We start from the raw sequence: 19,867 nt of genomic DNA, 5'->3' as shown, positions 1-19,867 counted from the left end.
AAAACACAGTTACAACTGAAAGTGACACAGATTCGCTTACAAGGCATAAACCCGAAGGTCGTGGACAATCTCCTGATGGAAATCGCACTAGGGCGCGTTTTTTAGATCTGGGCCCAAACGTACCCGTAGAGGCCAACAGAACCAGAGGCAGAGGAAGACCCCACAGGGGACGCAGGACAAAGTTCTTTCGTATAATGAACTATCTGTTTTAAAGAAATGACTTTCGTATGTCCCCTCTGTTCCTTTTGACTATATGCAGTGGAAATTAGAATCTTACTTGTTAAATAAAAGCATTAAAATTAAGGAATATTTTGCTGACAAACCCTCCCGATCTTCCGATGTACCCCCACAGCTACTTAAATTATAACAACGATCAGTTTTCGATCCCAATAGCAATAATGGAACCATTGCAAAAAATGTTATTGCATTTTATCGGTATATTGATGACCTATTGATTGTCTGGGAGGGTACACCCCTATCTTTCTCTGAGGTAATTGATAATTACAACAAATTGGGTGAACCTGAAAATTCACGTACACTATTGACCCTCATAGTGTTAACTTTTTTGATGTGACGTTGACTAAAAACAAGGGCAAGTTGGTGCCTTCATTATTCCCTAAGGCCATAGATAGAACCAAATTATGTTAGCTAGCAGAGCACATCCAGCCCCCTTGAAACACGCATTACCATTTTCTCAGTTCTTACGTGCTTTGAGAATAGCAAAAGACCTCTCTGAGGGGATCTGTGGATGGTATTACCAGAACAGGGAGTACCACCATGATAGTTAAAAATTAGGGCTGCCACTCATGGGCTAGTGCTTTGTGCATGCCTACCAGGCTAAACTTTGCCAGCCAGCCCCTGGCCATGCCTCTTGCACAGTAACCACCTCTAGAGACTTGTACTGCGCCGGCTCTTCTGTTCTCTTCAGTGACTGCCCTCCGGTATTTTCGTCACTGAGGACAGTGCTGCAGCCTCCCTAGATGACAGGGAGCTCCACCGATCACCACACATAATGGGTCTCTGTACAGCAGGTACACCAGTGCTTTTGTAATGGGTCTCCTCAGGAGGCAGTTGCCCTCTTTGCTGCAGGCTCTGTACTCCTCTCACTACTCATAGTAAAAGCTCCTCTTCGGAGCATGGGGCTGTAAAGAATTTAGACCTGCCGAGAGCATTGCAGGGGACCCCACCCCATTTAGCCCCACCCACAGCCCCCTGACAACCAATTGTGATGATCCTTAGCCTAAAACCTGGTTTGGATAATTACCGACACAATAGTGAAAATCACATCACAATCGGTTCAGTGGTTCCAGAGTTTATCACAATCGGACAAACAGACGTTCTCAAATATAAGATATATAGATTCCCAAAAGACCTAGGTCTCTACCAAGCAATACAGCTCATATTTATAGTTGTTCCTTCCACACATGATGTAAAGTTAGGAAAATTAGAAAATTCTTTTTTAAAAAAAAAAGCATTGAATACTTTATATTTTAAATACTTATTTGATTAAGGATTAAACATTTAATTGCTTTAAAAATTAATTGAAAAGAAATCTAAATATAAACTACTCTTCTATTTCTGAGATTTTGAGCCTCAGACCCTGGTGTCAGCATGAGCATTCATGATACGCACACAAATCCCATCGCAGCTGCGATCTCTCATGGATCGCAAATATGCAAATGAATCCCTCACCGTCCAGTGCTTAGAGACAATACACATCCGTCGCTCACACACAAACCTACTGCCCAGTACAAATATACATGGAAGCACCAGTGGTGTATTTGAAGTATTGGTGAAACACCTTACATTTTGTTATATTATGTGCCATGCCGAGACAACGGCATTATAGAAATATATCACTCATAAAAGTCGTCCTTCTGCTATTAATATATAGATGATGATAATAATAATAATCTTTAAATATAAGGAATAGATATCTAGCTAGAGTTTAGCATTGCAAGTACGATTTCTTTGCTTTATACTACAGGTTAAGTCTCCCATATCCAAAAGGGTTTTGGATATCGAAATATTCCGTATTTTGGAATATTTGCATACCATATTGAGATTTCTTGGGAGTGGGACCCAAATCTAAAACACGGAAAGCATATACAGTGCATCCAGAAAGTATTCACAATGCTTCACTTTTTCCACATTTTGTTATGTTACAGCCTTATTCCAAAATGGAATAAATTAATTTTTGTCCTCAAAATTCTACACACAATACCCCATAATGACAACGTGTAAAAAGTTTTTTTTGCTATTTTTGCTAATTTAATTTAAAAAAAAAAACAATTAAGAAATCAAATGTACATAAGAATTCACAACCTTGGCTCAATACTTTGTTGATGCACCTTTGGCAGCAATTACAGCCTCAAGTCTTTTTGAATATGATGCCACAAGCTTGGCACACCTATCTTTGGCCAGTTTCACCCATTCCTCTTTGCAGCACCTCTCAAGCTCCATCAGGTTGGATGGGAAGCGTCGGTCCACAGCCATTTTCAGATCTCTTCAGAGATGTTCAATTGTATTCAAGTCTGGGCTCTGGCTGGGCCACTCAAGGACATTCACAGAGTTGTCCTGAAGCCACTCCTTTGATATCATCTGTGTGTTAGGGTCGTTGTCCTGCTGAAAGATGAACCGTCGCCCCAGTCTGAGGTCAAGAGTGCTCTGAAGCAGGTTTTCATCATGGATGTCTCTGCACATTGCTGCATTCATCTTTCCCTCTAAGCTGATTAGTCTCCCAGTTCCTGCCGCTGAAAAACATCCCCACAGCATGATGCTGCCACCACCATGCTTCACTGTAGGGATGGTATTGGCCTGGTGATGAGCAGTGCCTGGTTTGCTCCAAACATAACGCCTGGCATTCACGCCAAAGAGTTCAATCTTTGTCTCATCAGACCAGAGCATTTTGTTTTTCATGGTCTGAGAGTCCTTCAGGTGCATTTTGGCAAACTCCAGGGGGGCTGCCATGTGCTTTTTACTAAGGAGTGGCTTCCGCCTGGCCACTCTACCATACAGGCCTGATTGGTGGATTGCTGCAAAGATGGTTGTCCTTCTGGAAGATTCTCCTCTCTCCACAGAAGAATGCTGTAGCTCTGACAGAGTGACCATCAGGTTCTTGGTCACCTCCCTGACTAGGGCCCTTCTCCCCCGATCGTTCAGTTTAGACGGCCAGCCAACTCTAGGAAGAGTCCTGGTGGTTCAAAACTTCTTCCATTTACGGATGATGGAGGCCATTGTGTTCATTGGGACCTTCAAAGCAGCAGATATTTTTCTGTACTCTTCCCCAGATTTGTGCCTCGAGAGAATCCTGTCTCGGAGGTCTACAGACAATTCCTTGGTCTTCATGCTTGGTTTTTGCTCTGACATGCACTGTCAAGTGTGGGACCTTATATAGACAGGTGTATGCCTTTCAAAATCATGTCACCCACAGCTTAGCGAGTGGCCAGGAGACCGGGTTTTTTAAATCAAAGCGGCCGCCCTGATTCAAAGTGAACGCTCGCTTTTTGCGAGCGGCTCTGAATCAGGCCCATTGTGTGTAGAATTTTGAGGACAAAAATGAATTTATTCCATTTTGGAATAAGGCTATAACATAACAAAATGTGGAAAAAGTGAAGCATTGTGAATACTTTCCGGTTGCACTGTATGTTTTATATACACCTTATACACACAGCCTGCAGGTATTTTTCAATACTTTTGTGGCTCAAACAAAGTTTGTGTACATACATTAAATTCATTTATGTTTCATATACACCTTATACACACAGCCTGAAGGTCATTTTATACAATATTTTTAATAATTTTGTGCTTTAAACAAAGTTTTGTGTACATTGAACCATCAAAAAAAAAAAGATTTTATTATCTCAGTTATGATCCAAAAATGCCATATTTCGGAATATTTGGATATGGGGAGACTCAACCTGTATATACAGTACATGTTTCTGCATGATATGTGTTTGAACTAGGGGTGTGCACCGGCCACTTTTCGTGTTTTGTGTTTTGGTTTTGGATCTGGATCTTTCTTCGTGTTTTGGATCTGGATTGGTTTTGCCAAAACCACCCTTGCGTGTTTTGGGTTCTGGGTTTTGTGTTTTGGATCTGTATTTTTTTGAAAAAAAGCATAAAAACAGCTAAAATCACAGAATTTGTAGGTTTTTCTGCTCCTATGCTATTATTAACCTCAATAACCTTAATTTCCACTCATTTCCAGTCTATTCTGAATACCTCACACCTCACAATAGTGTTTTTATGTCCAAAAGGTTGCACCGAGGTAGCTGGATGACTATGCTAAGCGACACAAGTGGGCGGCACAAACACGTGACCCATCTAGGCGTGAAACTGCAGTGGCAGACAGGATGGCATTGAAAAACTAGGCCCCAAACTGTACATAATGCAAAGAAAAAAAAGAGGTGCAAGATGGAATTGTCCTTGGGCCCTCCCACCCACCCTTATGTTGTATAAACAGGACATGCACACTTTAACAAACCAATCATTTCAGCGCCAGGGTCTGCCACACAACTGTGGCTGAAATGATTGGTTCGTTTGGGCCCCCACAAAACAAGCTGGCAATTTATCTGTCCCTGCACAAACTGGCTCTACGGAGGCAAGATGTCATCCTCATCCTCCTCATCCACCGATTCCTCACCCTCTTCAGTGTGTACATCCTCATCCTCACAGAGTATTAATTCGTCCCTGCTGGAACCACAGGTCCCTCTGTACGTTCTGGAGGCTGGTCTCCCTGGAAGAGTTGATAATTCATTTTATGAACATCATCTTCTCCACATTTTGTGGAAGCAACCTCCTACGCCTTTCGCTGACAAGGTTCCCGGCTGCACTAAACACTCTTTCGGAGTACACACTGGAGGGGGGGCAACTCAGGTAAAATAGAGCCAGTTTGTACAGGGACCTCCAAATTGCTTCTTTTTCCTGCCAGTACAGGTACGGACTGTCTGACATGCCTACTTGGATGCTGTCACCGATGTAATCCTTTAACAGACAGACGCACGCTTGTCGCTGCTGCTTTGAGGATTCAAGTGCGGCTACAGCCCACACAATTCACAAAGACAGAAAAAAAAAAGAATATTTTTATTGTTTGTGGAGCACACTTTGAGGGTTACACCACCCTTTAACAGACAGACGCACGCTTGTCGCTGCTGCTTTGAGGATGCAAGTGCGGCTACAGCCCACACAATTCACAAAGACAGAAAAAAGAAGAAGAATATTTTAATTGTTTGTGTAGAACACTTTGAGGTGTCACCACCCTTTAACAGACAGACGCACGCTTGTCGCTGCTGCTTTAAGGATGCAGGTGCGGCTACAGCCCACACAATTCACATAGACAGAAAAAAAAAGAACAATATTTTAATTGTTTGTGTAGCACACTTTGAGGGTGTCACCACCCTTTAACAGACAGACGCACGCTTGTCGCTGCTGCTTTGAGGATGCAAGTGTGGCTACATCGCACACAAGTCACAAACACATTAAAAAAATAGTTTTTTATTTTTTGGAACACTTTGAGAGTTACACCACCCTTTAACAGACAGACGCACGCTTGTCGCTGCTGCTTTAAGGATGCAGGTGCGGCTACAGCCCACACATTTCACAAAGACCGAAAAAAAAAGAACAATATTTTAATTGTTCGTGTAGAACACTTTGAGGGTGTCACCACCCTTTAACAGACAGACGCACGCTTGTCGCTGCTGCTTTAAGGATGCAGGTGCGGCTACAGCCCACACATTTCACAAAGACCAAAAAAAAAAGAACAATATTTTAATTGTTTGTGTAGCACACTTTGAGGGTGTCACCACCCTTTAACAGACAGACGCACGCTTGTCGCTGCTGCTTTAAGGATGCAGGTGCGGCTACAGCCCACACAATTCACAAAGACAGAAAAAAAAAGAACAATATTTTAATTGTTTGTGTAGCACACTTTGAGGGTGTCACCACCCTTTAACAGACAGACGCACGCTTGTCGCTGCTGCTTTAAGGATGCAGGTGCGGCTACAGCCCACACATTTCACAAAGACCAAAAAAAAAAGAACAATATTTTAATTGTTTGTGTAGCACACTTTGAGGGTGTCACCACCCTTTAACAGACAGACGCACGCTTGTCGCTGCTGCTTTAAGGATGCAGGTGCGGCTACAGCCCACACAATTCACAAAGACAGAAAAAAAAAGAACAATATTTTAATTGTTTGTGTAGCACACTTTGAGGGTGTCACCACCCTTTAACAGACAGACGCACGCTTGTCGCTGCTGCTTTAAGGATGCAGGTGCGGCTACAGCCCACACAATTCACAAAGACAGAAAAAAAAAGAACAATATTTTAATTGTTTGTGTAGCACACTTTGAGGGTGTCACCACCCTTTAACAGACAGACGCACGCTTGTCGCTGCTGCTTTGAGGATGCAGGTGGAATCTAGACGGGATTTGGAACCGAGGACACACTACCTCCATCAATTATCTAAATCCCACTGCACTAATGTCGGATACCGGACGCACGTCTAACACCAACATAGCAGTCAAGGCCTCAGTTATACGTTTTGCTTCAGGATGACTGTTGTCGTACTTCATCCTCATCGCTAGGGACTGTTGGAGGGTCAATTGTTTAGTAAAAGTAGTGATGTTCCTACTTCCTCTCTGGGATGATGAACAACTCCCAGCAGCAGCAACAGCACTAGGAGGAAGTGGTTCTTGATCTTTCCCTATTTTATTTTTATCGGAGAAAGTTTGGTCCTCCATTTATGTTATATTGATATATATACGTGCGGCTAAAGCGCACACAAACACAGAAAATATTATTTTATTTTTGCTGGAGAGTAGTGCACTTTGTGGGTTACACCACCCTTTAAGAAATGAGCCAGCCGGCTCTTTACTTATGGGACACAGGCGCACGCTTGGCGCTGCTCCTTTGTTGATGCACGTGCAGCCACAGTGCACACAATTCACAAACACAGAAAATAATTTTTTTTTTGGTTTGGACTGGAGTGTACTTTCGGGGGTTACAGCACCCTTAACGGTCAAGCCAGCCGGCCCTTTACTTATGACACAGGTGCACGCTTGGCACTACTTTGTTGATGCACGTGCGGCTACTGCGCACACAATTCACAAACACAGAAAATAATTTTTTTTTTGGTTTGGACTGGAGTGTACTTTCGGGGGTTACAGCACCCTTAACGGTCAAGCCAGCCGGCCCTTTACTTATGACACAGGCGCACGCTTGGCACTACTTTGTTGATGCACGTGCGGCTACTGCGCATACAATTCACAAACACAGAAAATATTTTTTTTTTTGGTTTGGACTGGAGTGTACTTTCGGGGGTTACAGCACCCTTAACGGTCAAGCCAGCCGGCCCTTTACTTATGACACAGGCGCACGCTTGGCACTACTTTGTTGATGCACGTGCGGCTACTGCGCACACAATTCACAAACACAGAAAATAATTTTTTTTTTGGTTTGGACTGGAGTGTACTTTCGGGGGTTACAGCACCCTTAACGGTCAAGCCAGCCGGCCCTTTACTTATGACACAGGCGCACGCTTGGCACTACTTTGTTGATGCACGTGCGGCTACTGCGCACACAATTCACAAACACAGAAAATATTTTTTTTTTTGGTTTGGACTGGAGTGTACTTTCGGGGGTTACAGCACCCTTAACGGTCAAGCCAGCCGGCCCTTTACTTATGACACAGGCGCACGCTTGGCACTACTTTGTTGATGCACGTGCGGCTACTGCGCACACAATTCACAAACACAGAAAATAATTTTTTTTTTGGTTTGGACTGGAGTGTACTTTCGGGGGTTACAGCACCCTTAACGGTCAAGCCAGCCGGCCCTTTACTTATGACACAGGCGCACGCTTGGCACTACTTTGTTGATGCACGTGCGGCTACTGCGCACACAATTCACAAACACAGAAAATAATTTTTTTATCGGTTTGGACTGGAGTGTACTTTCGGGGGTTACAGCACCCTTAACGGTCAAGCCAGCCGGCCCTTTACTTATGACACAGGCGCACGCTTGGCACTACTTTGTTGATGCACGTGCGGCTACTGCGCACACAATTCACAAACACAGAAAATAATTTTTTTTTGGTTTGGACTGGAGTGTACTTTCGGGGGTTACAGCACCCTTAACGGTCAAGCCAGCCGGCCCTTTACTTATAACACAGGCGCACGCTTGGCACTACTTTGTTGATGCACGTGCGGCTACTGCGCACACAATTCACAAACACAGAAAATAATTTTTTTTTTGGTTTGGACTGGAGTGTACTTTCGGGGGTTACAGCACCCTTAACGGTCAAGCCAGCCGGCCCTTTACTTATGACACAGGCGCAAGCTTGGCACTACTTTGTTGATGCACGTGCGGCTACTGCGCACACAATTCACAAACACAGAAAATATATTATTTTTTTAGCACTTGGGGGGAGCACCCCTGATGGACAGAGCACCCCCTGGACAACACTGCAGCACTCCTTTAGGACTGGGACACTGCACAGGACTTTGGAGTGGACACAGCCCCTATGGAGAACTGACTGCACAACACAGTCCAGCCAGCCCCTATGGACTTTGAAGTAGTGGACACAGCCCCTATTAACAACAGCAGCACAGCACAACACAGCCAGCCCCTATGGACTTTGAAGTAGTGGACAACAGCAGCACTACACTACACTACACTACACAGCCCTAACTCCCACCCTCCCTCTTCACTGTCCACAGCCGAGTGAGAAAATGGCGCCGACGTGGGTACCTTATATAGGATCCAAAACCCGCGAGACTCGGAAGGCGGGATGATGACGTTTTGCCTCGATTTCAGATCCGAGTCAGGCGGGAAAAGTCGAGCCTGACTCGGATCGGGGGGGCTCGGGGGGGTTCGGATTTCAGAAATCCGAACCCGCTCACCCCTAGTTTGAACACAGAACAACCAGCAATAAAGTTTTTAAATTACAAAATCAACAGGTTTTTTTTTATATCATAGCTGTTTCATAACAATTTCTCAGCTTACCTGTTACTAAACCACAGCAATTCTTGAAGAAGTATATAGATAAAGTATATAAATATTATATACTGTACTCACATTTTTCTGTGTCTGTCCAGTACCTTCTGTGCTGATCTGAACTGCTTCTACTAAAGTAATACAGTATGATCTGCAGAATTCTATTGTTTTGATAACTTCTCGAATTACAGTATTCTAAGTAAACATTACAAATAGCTGTGCTGCGGAAATACTGTATGTAGTGTTCTACCAGTTCTCCCACATACATTTACATTGTCAACAGTCACCCGAGTTCTTTGTATGAATGTCAACTGCTGACTATGACAATGGCCCAGGTTCTTCCTTGAGGAACTTGGGTGATTTATCCTTGTCATATTAATATGCTTTCTGTCAAGAAATGATGTTATACCTGTTACTACAGTAATCCGTTTACAGTATTTCAAATCTAAAATGATCAAATAAGTGCACTATGAGTTACTTCTGTGTGTTTGGTGCTGGGCTATATTCAGGGACATTTTAAGAGAGGAGGGGGCTGGTGTGAAGCCTTCATTTGGGCCCCCTCCTCTCTGTCAAAGCAATGAGGCTTAAAATAACGGGTTCCCGGGGGGAGTGGCCTGGCTGCAGAGCGGGATGGTGGTGTACTGAGAGAGCTCCTGCAGAAAAGCCCTTCAATCTGCCCCTTTCACCTTAAGAGAGGGGCTCTGCTATACCGGGACCCACAGGTCGCTGACTACTAGTCCCCACGGACCCTTGTGTGGTGGCTTTAGAGACGGTGGTGACCCCCTCCCTGACGCCCGGAGTTTGGAGGCCTAACCGGCGCCAGAAGCCACAACCTGGATTTGGGACCGCTGCCCACCGGGACTGACACTGCATTGCGGAGCCCCGGGTGAGCCCTTTCATTAGCCCTGCAGTCTCCACTAACACTTCGGCCCCTGGAGACCCTGTGTACCTGCTGGCATACGTGGCTAACTGTCGGAGATCGGTGGTGCCAGCGGACGCGACAGCTGCTGTGGCGTGGATTCTCTCCCCCTACTGCCATACCCGCATGCTGATGCAGCAGCTCCTGCACTGAGGGGGTACCTTGGGGAAACTGACGGACCCCGCTGGGGCGCATTTGCATGTGGGGCCGGTCTAGCGCCTGAAGCCCGCGGCCATGGGTGAGTGGCCGGAACAGATACCACATCCTTAGCGGCCTGCTCCACTTGAGATATCACAGCCCCTGTTGACAAATCCCATCTCTGGAGCCTGGGCGGCTGGATTGGTGAGTCCCTGTGCCCCTTTGTCTCCTAGCCTGACATGCCCATTGCCTGCCCTGGATAGTGGCTGTAGCAACAACCCAGCCAGCTTGTTTTTCTGGAGTCTGGTGGTCACATAGGGGACCCTCCTCACTTGCTTGGTCACCTCCTCTATAGGGGCCGTTCAGCAGAAGACAGAGCCCAGTACCTGTGTGTTATACCATCCTTGCAAGTGGATACTATTCTAATAGATACTTACCAGAGTCAACTGTGTCGACGATGTGAAGATACCTATCTAAAGAATGTTGCCCCTTCCCGGGTAATGCCTTACCTACCCATGCAGTAATTTCCTGTGTCGCTTTCCCCAAAACATCCCTCTGGTTCATTTCAAATTGTGATTTCTACGCATTCCTCTGACTATGCTGTCAAAGAAAACAAGACAACAAAAACTTCCAGCACCAATCCGATTTCCTACTGCCCCTATATCTAAAGTCGGACAGATGCCTTCCCCAACATCTGGAGCGTCATCTACGTCCACTTCACGTGATTCGATTTCACCAGCTGACCTGGGACTAGACCTGGATGTTAATGCACCGCTTACCACACAGGCTTTGTTCCAGGTTTTTGCGGCGTTTCGGTCTGACGTGTTAAAGGGTGTGGATACTTCTATGCAATCTATCCGAGCTGATATTCTGGGCCTGAGAGATCGTACAGACCATCTAGAGGTGAAGATGCAGGAATTGGTCTCATCTCATAACGAACTCCTCTCAGCCCATGCAGAACTCCAATCGGAGGTTTCATCTATGAGAGATAAAATGGCGGATATGGAAGACCGCTCACGAAGAAACAATCTGAAGATTCGCGGTATCCCAGATTCTGTATCCAACGCAGAGCTACCAGATTACGTTTCAAAGTTGTTTCTTAAATTGGTGCCTACGGCTTCTCAACAAGACTTGTTAATTTATCGGGTACATCGTCTTCCCAAACCGAGATCAGGATCTGGATATTACCCGCGAGACACTTTAATGCATGTCCATTTCTTTAATTTCAAAGGGCAAATCTTGCGTGCTGCACGTCAAGCTGAAGGCACGGACACCTTAGGGGGTCTTCAAATCTTTCCTAATCTGTCTGCTGCTACTCTGTCCAAAAGGCGCTCTTTCCAGTCCATTACTACAGCTCTAAGAGATAATGACATCACTTATCGATGGGGGTTCCCCGTAAAGCTTCTGGTCAGCTACGAGGCTTCCTCATATGTAATCTCTACTGTGGAAGCTGGAATTAAGCTTCTGGCAGAGTGGGACATCCCAGTGTCTACTCGAGCTTCTGGCCCCAGCGTTCAAGTAACTCAAGACTGGTCTAAAACTACATGAGAATACTACATATATACAGCTACTGTGTTAAATATGTTATATTCTTGTCAGTTCTGTTTCCTCGATAGGACCAGAGATATTAGATTACATATTTTACATGAGATAGTCATTTCTTATGTATGTTTTACCATGTGTTTTCTTGTCTGATTGCACCAAATTGAATAGCAATAATCTGTATACTTGTATTTCTGTCAGTTTAAGGGCCTTATTTACCAATAAGAAATTAGGGGAGGGACCCCTTAAGAGTTTTCCTCCTTCTTACTATTGCAAAAAGTCTTAATTTGAGACCCCTTTCTAGTACATCTATAGTTAAATAAGCACGTTTAATGCATATTGATTTTGTTATCTTGTGTAATTCAGATTCCGAAAATTCTCATAGTATTACTATTATTTTTGTTGTTTTGTGGGTTTAGCGACTCCACATTTATATTGTTCGCAAAGTGGATGAGTTTATGTTAGTTTGTTCTTGGAATTAGCTAATGTGCGTTTCAGGCATCTAGAGAGACTTGAATAGTTCTTACGCACCTTGCCTTGTTGAGTGTATCATTTTTGCTATATTCCCATATCTATGTTGTCCACTTGTCTTTGTATTTTGTTACCAATATACTGCATGGGTGGCTTTTGTCTCAGGCCACATTCCTCCATGTTCTTGGTTTTGCCGTTTTTTTTTCCTATACGGCAAACATTTTAACCCTAATTTTTTGGGTTATCTCAGTTTCCCCTATGTGTTCCTCTTTTATGTGTCTTTTTTGTTTTTTTTCTGGTTTAATTTGTTTTTTTGGATACCATAGTCCATATTATTGCATCTCCGCTAGAACCTTGGGTATTTGTCAAACTAACATCTCTTATTTATGGATTATAGATTATGGTTCAATTTTTTTCTTTAAATGTACATGGTCTGAACTCCCCTAACAAACGCAGGCTTGCTTTGTCCACCTTCCATAGACATAGAGCTAAAGTTGTAGCACTACAAGAGACTCATTTTTCATCTTTGGCCCCACCAATTTTGAGAGATGCGAGATATAATGTTGCATATTATGCAAACGGTCCTCTCAAAAGGAATGGTGTAGCTGTGCTGTTCCATAATTCAGTGTCTTTCACTTCTATCTAAAAAGGTAGAGGATAAGAACGGCCGGTATTAATTTAATAATTTGATATTAGTAGGTCAGCTGGACGGTAAAGAGGTACACTAGTTTCTCTCTACGCCCCTAATATGCTTCAAATCCCGTTTCTCAGACGAGTGTTTGAGGAAGTCCACCAGATTAGACGTGGTCATATGATTATAATGGGTGATTTTAATTTAGTCCCTGATAGTCGAATAGATAAATCATCAGCTAATGTTTCCGGAATAAACAGTGGCATTACCGATACATCAGCTCTGCTGCGGAAGCTCTTGGCGGAATTTGATTTATACGACGTGTGGCGGGTTAATTCGCCTAATGTGAAAGAATACACGTTTTTCTCACATGTACATAATACTTATTCAAGTATTGATCTGATTCTTTTAGACAAACATTTACTCCAACATACTCGCCAATCCAGTATCAAACCTATAGTTTGGTCTGACCATGCTGTGGTAACGTGGACTTGGGATGGCCATAATACAAGATTTCCCCCTAGACCATGGCGTTTACCAGATCACTTATTATCTACCCCTGAAGGTGTTAAACCGTTAGTAGATGCCCTGGAATCCTATTTGGCAACTAATGACCCACAAGACACTTCTAACACAACACACTGGTGCGCCCTCAAAGCTGTCCTTAGAGGAGTAGCCATTCAAACAAGTTCTCGACTTAAGAGACAATATTTACTCAATCAATCTGAATTGGAATTACGCTTAGCTCAGGTTGAATCTCTAAATAGAGCCCGTCCTTCTCGTATTCTTAAGAGAGAACTAGTGTCTATCCGAAATCAACTTCAGAAATTATTTTTGGCTCGCATGAAATCATCTCTAATTAAACTTCAGCAAAAGTTCTATAATTCAGGGAATAAGGCAGGCAAGGTCCTAGCTCGTACATTGCACAAACGTCAGGCCAGAAATAGGATTGAATATTTAATTATACCCAATAATAAGAAACTACTTAACCCTGCTGAGATTGCAAACGCCTTTGCTGAGTATTACGCGGGACTGTATAATCTCCATACTGACAGTACTATAACACAACCGTCTGGCGCTTCTATTTCTGCCTTTTTACGAGGCATTACTTTTCCTCAGTTAGGAGAGGATGCTTTGACAGTTTTAAATGCCCCTTGGACCGAACAAGAAACTTTGAGTGTTGTCACAGCATTGCCCATGGGGAAGTCCCCTGGTCCAGATGGGTTTACCAATTAATTCTATAAACACTTTGCGAATTCGATTTCTCCCATACTTACTTCCTTATTTAATTTTGTTTCCGGTCAGGGTAGCTTTCCAGCAGAGATGTTGGAAGCTCAAATAATCACCTTACCTAAACCAGGTAAACCTCCTTCCTCCTGTCCGAATTTTCACCCAATAGCCCTACTCAATTCAGACATCAAAATTTATGCCAAGATGGTAGCTAGTCGGTTGGCCCCTTTTATTCCCCTTTTGATTCATCCGGACTAGGTGGGCTTCGTCAGCGGCAGACAAGCATCAGATAACACTTGCAGGGTCTTTGATTTAGCAGAGCTGATGTTGAGACAAAGTAAGAAGTTCATCCTTCTTTCCCTAGACGCCGAGAAGGCATTTGATCGCCTTCATTGGCTGTTCCTCTACGAATCACTAAGTCATTTTGGTTTTCGGGGTGCTATTTTGAAGTCTATCAAGGCACTCTACAGTAATCCAACAGCTAGAGTGTTCAGTAATGGCTTTCTTTCCTCCCCATTTAACATTAGAAACGGTACAAGACAGGGGTGTCCTCTATCCCCACTTATGTACGTTTTAGCCATTGAACCATTAGCTTCAGCAATTAGAAATTCCCCTTTATTTCCTGGAGTGACAGTCGGTTCAACTTCACATAAATTATGTTTGTTCGCAGACGATATTCTTTTGTTTGTAACTAACCCTGTTGCTTCGTTACCACCCCTCCATGGAATACTAGACAAATTTAGTGCAGCTTCACTATACAAACTTAACACCACCAAGACCGAGGCCCTACCTTTTAACATACCTGATCTTGTTTTGTCACGTCTACAAGCCCAATACAGGTATAATTGGAAACCGGATTATCTCCTCTCTCTTGGTATTAACATTCCGAACAGACTAGATAACTTTGCTAAGATAAATTTTGATCCAACAATAAAACATATAGTGGTACTGTTACATAATTGGTTGGGCTTTGAGGTTTCCTTGCTGGGTCGCCTTGCGGCATTTAAAATGATGATTTTGCCAAAGTTAATGTATTTATTTCACACCATTCCCTTTTCGGTCCCGAAACACTTTCTCATTAAGGCTCGTAAACTAATTGTGTCTTATATATGGAAAGGTAAAACACCTTGGCTAGCTAACCAGCGTTTGACTAAACCTAAAATCCAGGGGGGGTTACAAATCCCAGACCTAGAGTTATATCAGTCAGCGTGTTTAGTGACTGGTTTCTTCCCCCTAACACTAAACCTTGGGTTGACTTAGAAAGGGCATTAATGAAAGAGTACCCCTTAGTGGATTTAATTTGGACACCCAAGCAAATGCGTCCTTTATCGAATAATACCCCTAGGGCCATAAACAACTCTCTTAAAAGCTGGGACGACATGATACTTCAATCTAAATGTATCAAACTGCCGGCTAAATCCTTATCTTTAGCCACTATAGAACGCTTAATCCCAGCGATTTGGTGTTCATGTGGGATTGAAACCATCGCTGACATTTCAAGTTCTTCCTCTCTAATCCCGTTTTCTCAAATTCAATTTCAATTTCAGTTGCCTCCTGGAGAGCTTTTCTCCTATCTTCGAATTCAGCATTGGGTGGTTAATATAATAAAAGTATGTGGTTCCTTGGAATTACCTTCGGCTGATATCTTGGCTAAATTAAAAAGAGGTAATTCTAAAGGTACTATTGGTTTTTGGTACTCCATGTGTCTCAAGGCTTGCCCTCCAGTTAAATCTAAGTCCTCAGAGCAATGGGAGTTTGATCTTCAGGAGGCCTATACTCCTCAGCAATGGGAATCTATTTTCACTACTGCCCACAAATTGTCCAAATGTTATTACCATTTAGAATTACAGTATAAAAACTCCATAGGCTATATTTCACTCCAGCCAAATTACACGTAATATGGCCAACGCAATCAAACTACTGTTGGAGATGCAATATGAGTGTTGGAGACATCTTTCATATTTTTTGGAGTTGCTCTCATATTCAGGCTTTCTGGAAAGATTTATTTGATTTGATTTCCAAGGTATTGAAAGTGAATATCCAGCCATCCCCCTCTTTGGCGCTACTTCACGTTTATCCTGTAGGTATGCCCAAAACTGACTGTTATTTAGTGGGTCATGTTCTTTTAGCAGCCAAGACAGCAATCGCACAAAGGGGAGAGCCCCAGAAGAGGAAAGAGGATCACCACCAACCGCCGGGACTGCTGAACTGCTGGATTGTGACTGCGCTGCTGCCATGTACAAGGCAGAGTGGCTGCTGCTGCCTAGAGCTGAGCCTACCTCGGGATGCAGAGAGTCAGAAGACTATAAACTAAACTAAATATGGGTGCAGAGTGTGCATTGTGGGCTCCCCTGGGGCCCTTGTGCACCGTACACCCTGCACCCATTATAAATACACCCTTGGCTATATTCCAGATTCTGTTCACTTCAAATATGGAGGACCAAAACTCCTGAAAGGGGATTACTGTACATCACAAGCGTCATTGGTTCTGATAAACTCCTTTATTGAAGTAATACCTTATAGTTACCAAGATTTGGGAATTTAATTAAGCATCTTCCTGTATATATACATATATATATATATATATATATATATATATATACATACTCCCAAACAACTATACACAACACACAACTGTTATATTGTTTGGTGCGGGACCCCAGTGGTCGTGATGCCAGCAGTCAGATTACCGACAGCGGAATCCCAACTGTCAGCTTCCGAACAGAATTAGGTATGTAACCTAAACCCTAACATATATGTCCTGCAGCCTAAACCTTATCCTCCCACAGCCTAACCCTAACCCTTCCCCCCTGCAGCCTAACCCTAACCTTCCCCACCCCACAGCCTAACCCTAATCCTCTCCCTAATGCTGATCCCTAAAATCTGGTAACATATAGGAGTAACTGATGATCAGCAATTTGCTCCTAAATGCCAGAAAACATGAAAATGGTCGTCAGACAAGTTTGTTAAATGTTTCATCTAAACAATTTGTTCAAACAACAGTTTTTGTCCATTTTCCGGCATTTGGGAGCAAAATGCTGATTGTCATTTGCTTTCATACTTTACCAGATTTTCATTCCAACCAATCAACTAGTTGGCTGGTTGGATGTAAGTTGGTCTAGTGTGTGGCCAGCTTTTTTTTGTGAACTATACATCATATACGTAGCCTGATAGAATTTACATACTGCAGTTAATCCCCTGGGGGACGTAATTACAGATATATAATTGTTACTTATAGGAATTTTTCAGTAGATCTCCTCAATGGAGACTTGTTTATTTATATTGTAATTTTTCAGTTACTATATTTACATACTATATAGTCTGATAGCTCTGTATAAGGCCATTTCTTATTTTAATGAATGCCAATAAAACTTACCTTTTTAATTAATACGTATTACATATGAAGGCGTGTGCCCCAATTAGGAGTCTTTTTCTTTCTTCTCTTTGCCTTGTTTAACCTTTTACAAAATTTCAGAATTCTATATGTGACAACTCATTGTTAGGAGGTGTATTGGATATAATTGTGATAACCAATACAGGTGCATACACACACAACGATTTTTTGAACGGTTTTTGTTAATGTTATCATTTATTGTTCAATCGTTGAAAAAATTGTTCACTTTCTGAGTTAAAACGATGAACGATTATCGTTCATGCGCGTTCACGTTTGTACTTCAGTCAGACTGACCAACTCAATGATTTTCAGTAAGGGAATATGCAAAAATCGTTTGTAGTTCAAAAAAATCGTTCATTACATTTAGTAAATGAACGATTTTAGTAAACGATTTTCGTTCATTTTTCCCTTGAAAAAATTAACGAAAATCGTTTACTAAAATGGTTAATTTACTAACTCGTGTGTGTATGCAGCTTAACACTTGTTGAATAGATAAGGTTTGAGGAACCTCTATATAACAATTGGGAGCTCTGGGGGACAATTATCTCCTAATGGGACAAATTAGTGTTTGTTATTATATATACATGCACTACAGAAATGTGAATAATAATGGACTGAAGGTGTGCATACTTACTATCACAATGCTGTGTGATTTTCATTGATATCTGCACTATTCTGTTTGTGTCAATTCTTTGAGACCATTGTCTGCTGGGAGACTACTGCCTTCAGGGGCATATCTACCCATTGGCCAGGATGGCACTAAGCATCGACCAAAGGGGGGATGCCACCCGGCAGTGCCACCAGTAGCCAAGGGGTGGACAAGTCCCTCGGCCCCACAAGTGTAGGGCAGACGGCAGTGACAGTTTACAAACACGCAGCCCCCAGCGGTGGCTGTGTGTTTGTAATAGCAGCCAGCTAATGAGAGTCAGACAGACTCTCATTTGCTGCTGCATCGTCCGCGGAGGGAGCCGGCTGGAGCTCACTAATGAGCTCCGTCTTCCGGCTCCCTCTGCAGCATGTGATGGGAAAGACGTCATACATCATGATGTCTCTCCCATGCAGGAGAAGAGCGGGCAGGACTGAGCGGACAGCGGCGGTCGCGTCAGGAGCGAGGATCAGGAAATTTTTTTTTTCTTTGTGTGTGTGTAGGGTGGGGGGCACTGAAATAGGGGGTGTCCGCTACTGGGGGCAATTTATGGGTGGGTGCCCACTACAGGGGGCTCTGTATAGGGGAGGCCACTACTGGGGGCAATTTAGGGGGGTGGCCACTACTGGGGGCACTCTATAGGGAAGGCCACTACTGGGGGCACTGAAATAAGGGGTGGCCGCTACTGGGGGCACTTTATGGGGAAGAGTGCCTGCTACTGGGAGCTCTGTATATGGGTGGCCACAACTGGGGACAATTTAGGGGGGTGGCCACTACTGGGGGCACTGTATAGGGGTGGCCATTACTGGGGGCACTGTATAGGGGTGGCCACTACTGGGGGCACTCTATAGGGGTGGCTACTACTGGGGGCACTGTATAGGGGTGGCTACTACTGGGGGTAATTTAGGGGGGTGGCCACTACTGGGGCACTGTATAGGGGTGGCCACTACTGGGGGTAATTTAGGGGGTGGCCACTACTGGTGGCACTGTATAGGGGGGACTACTACTGGGGGCACTGTATAGGGAGGGCTACTAATGGGGGCAATGCAGCATAGGGGGATTGCTACTGGAGGGTTACTACTGGGGGCACTGCATAGTGGGGGCGCCAGTCCATTACATTGCCAGGGGCGCTTGGATCCCTAGATACACCCCTGACTGCCTTATATCTATGATTAATTATTGACAATTGCAGAAACCACTGATAGTGCCGGGTTACTTGCATGTGCAGTGTGTGTGTTTTTTGTTTGTGTGTTTTTTCAAATCAGCCTGTAAATGCCTAATAATTAGTGAAGTTACTCAATTGGAATTTTGCTCTGATAAACCTGCTATTAAATTTGTAATGTCACAGCAGGGCATGGATCTCATATAGGAGGATTTACCTATATGTTGCTCCTTCTATGATAATAATCTTCTTCTCGTGTTCTGTATGTCCAACTATATTTTAGAAGTATAATATTAAAAGTAAATTTTTATGGGTCTATTTACTAAGCAGTGTTAGGAGACAAAGTGAAATGAGATAAGCCAGCCAATCAGCTCCTAACTGCCATCTCACAGGCTGTGTTTGAAAAATGACAGTTGGGAGCTGATTGGCTGGCACCTTATCACTTTTCACTAACACTGCTTAGTAAATAGACCCCTTAATGTCTTAACAAAAAAATAAGCAGTGCCCCCAAACAAGAGTCTTCTTTCTTTTTTTCTTCTGATCTATATGGACATCCATTGGAAAGCCAGGAGCAGTGAAAGATGTTGGCGGTGCACTTGGTGGAGATAGGACAGACCTTAGCAAAATATTATATAGATATTGATTTGACTAAAGCAGAGTATATAATGTTCTTTTAGAACAGACTTATTCATAATCTTTTATTAAAAAGGGCTATGTTGCAGTGGTATTAAATGTAAGAA

General features: G+C 43.4%; 1 protein-coding gene across 2 annotated transcripts in view; it reads right to left on the bottom strand.

The window, feature by feature from the left end:
• LOC148522927 (membrane-spanning 4-domains subfamily A member 4A-like) overlaps positions 1-9,124 on the bottom strand; it is a 72,148-nt gene extending 63,024 nt beyond the window's left edge. For both annotated transcript variants that reach the window (XM_088473518.1, XM_088473519.1), the window contains exon 1: positions 9,076-9,124. The gene's annotated coding sequence lies outside the window, so the exon portion shown is untranslated. The remainder of the gene's footprint in view (positions 1-9,075) is intronic.
• Between the last annotated feature and the right edge of the window lie 10,743 nt (positions 9,125-19,867).

Source organism: Taudactylus pleione, unplaced genomic scaffold (assembly GCF_031769625.1).
Source record: "Taudactylus pleione unplaced genomic scaffold, aTauple2 ptg000136l, whole genome shotgun sequence".
In the NCBI taxonomy this organism is placed as follows: Eukaryota; Metazoa; Chordata; class Amphibia; order Anura; family Myobatrachidae; genus Taudactylus; species Taudactylus pleione.
The sequence above is the reverse complement of the archived record's forward strand: the minus strand, read 5'-3'. Positions and strand labels throughout refer to the sequence as shown.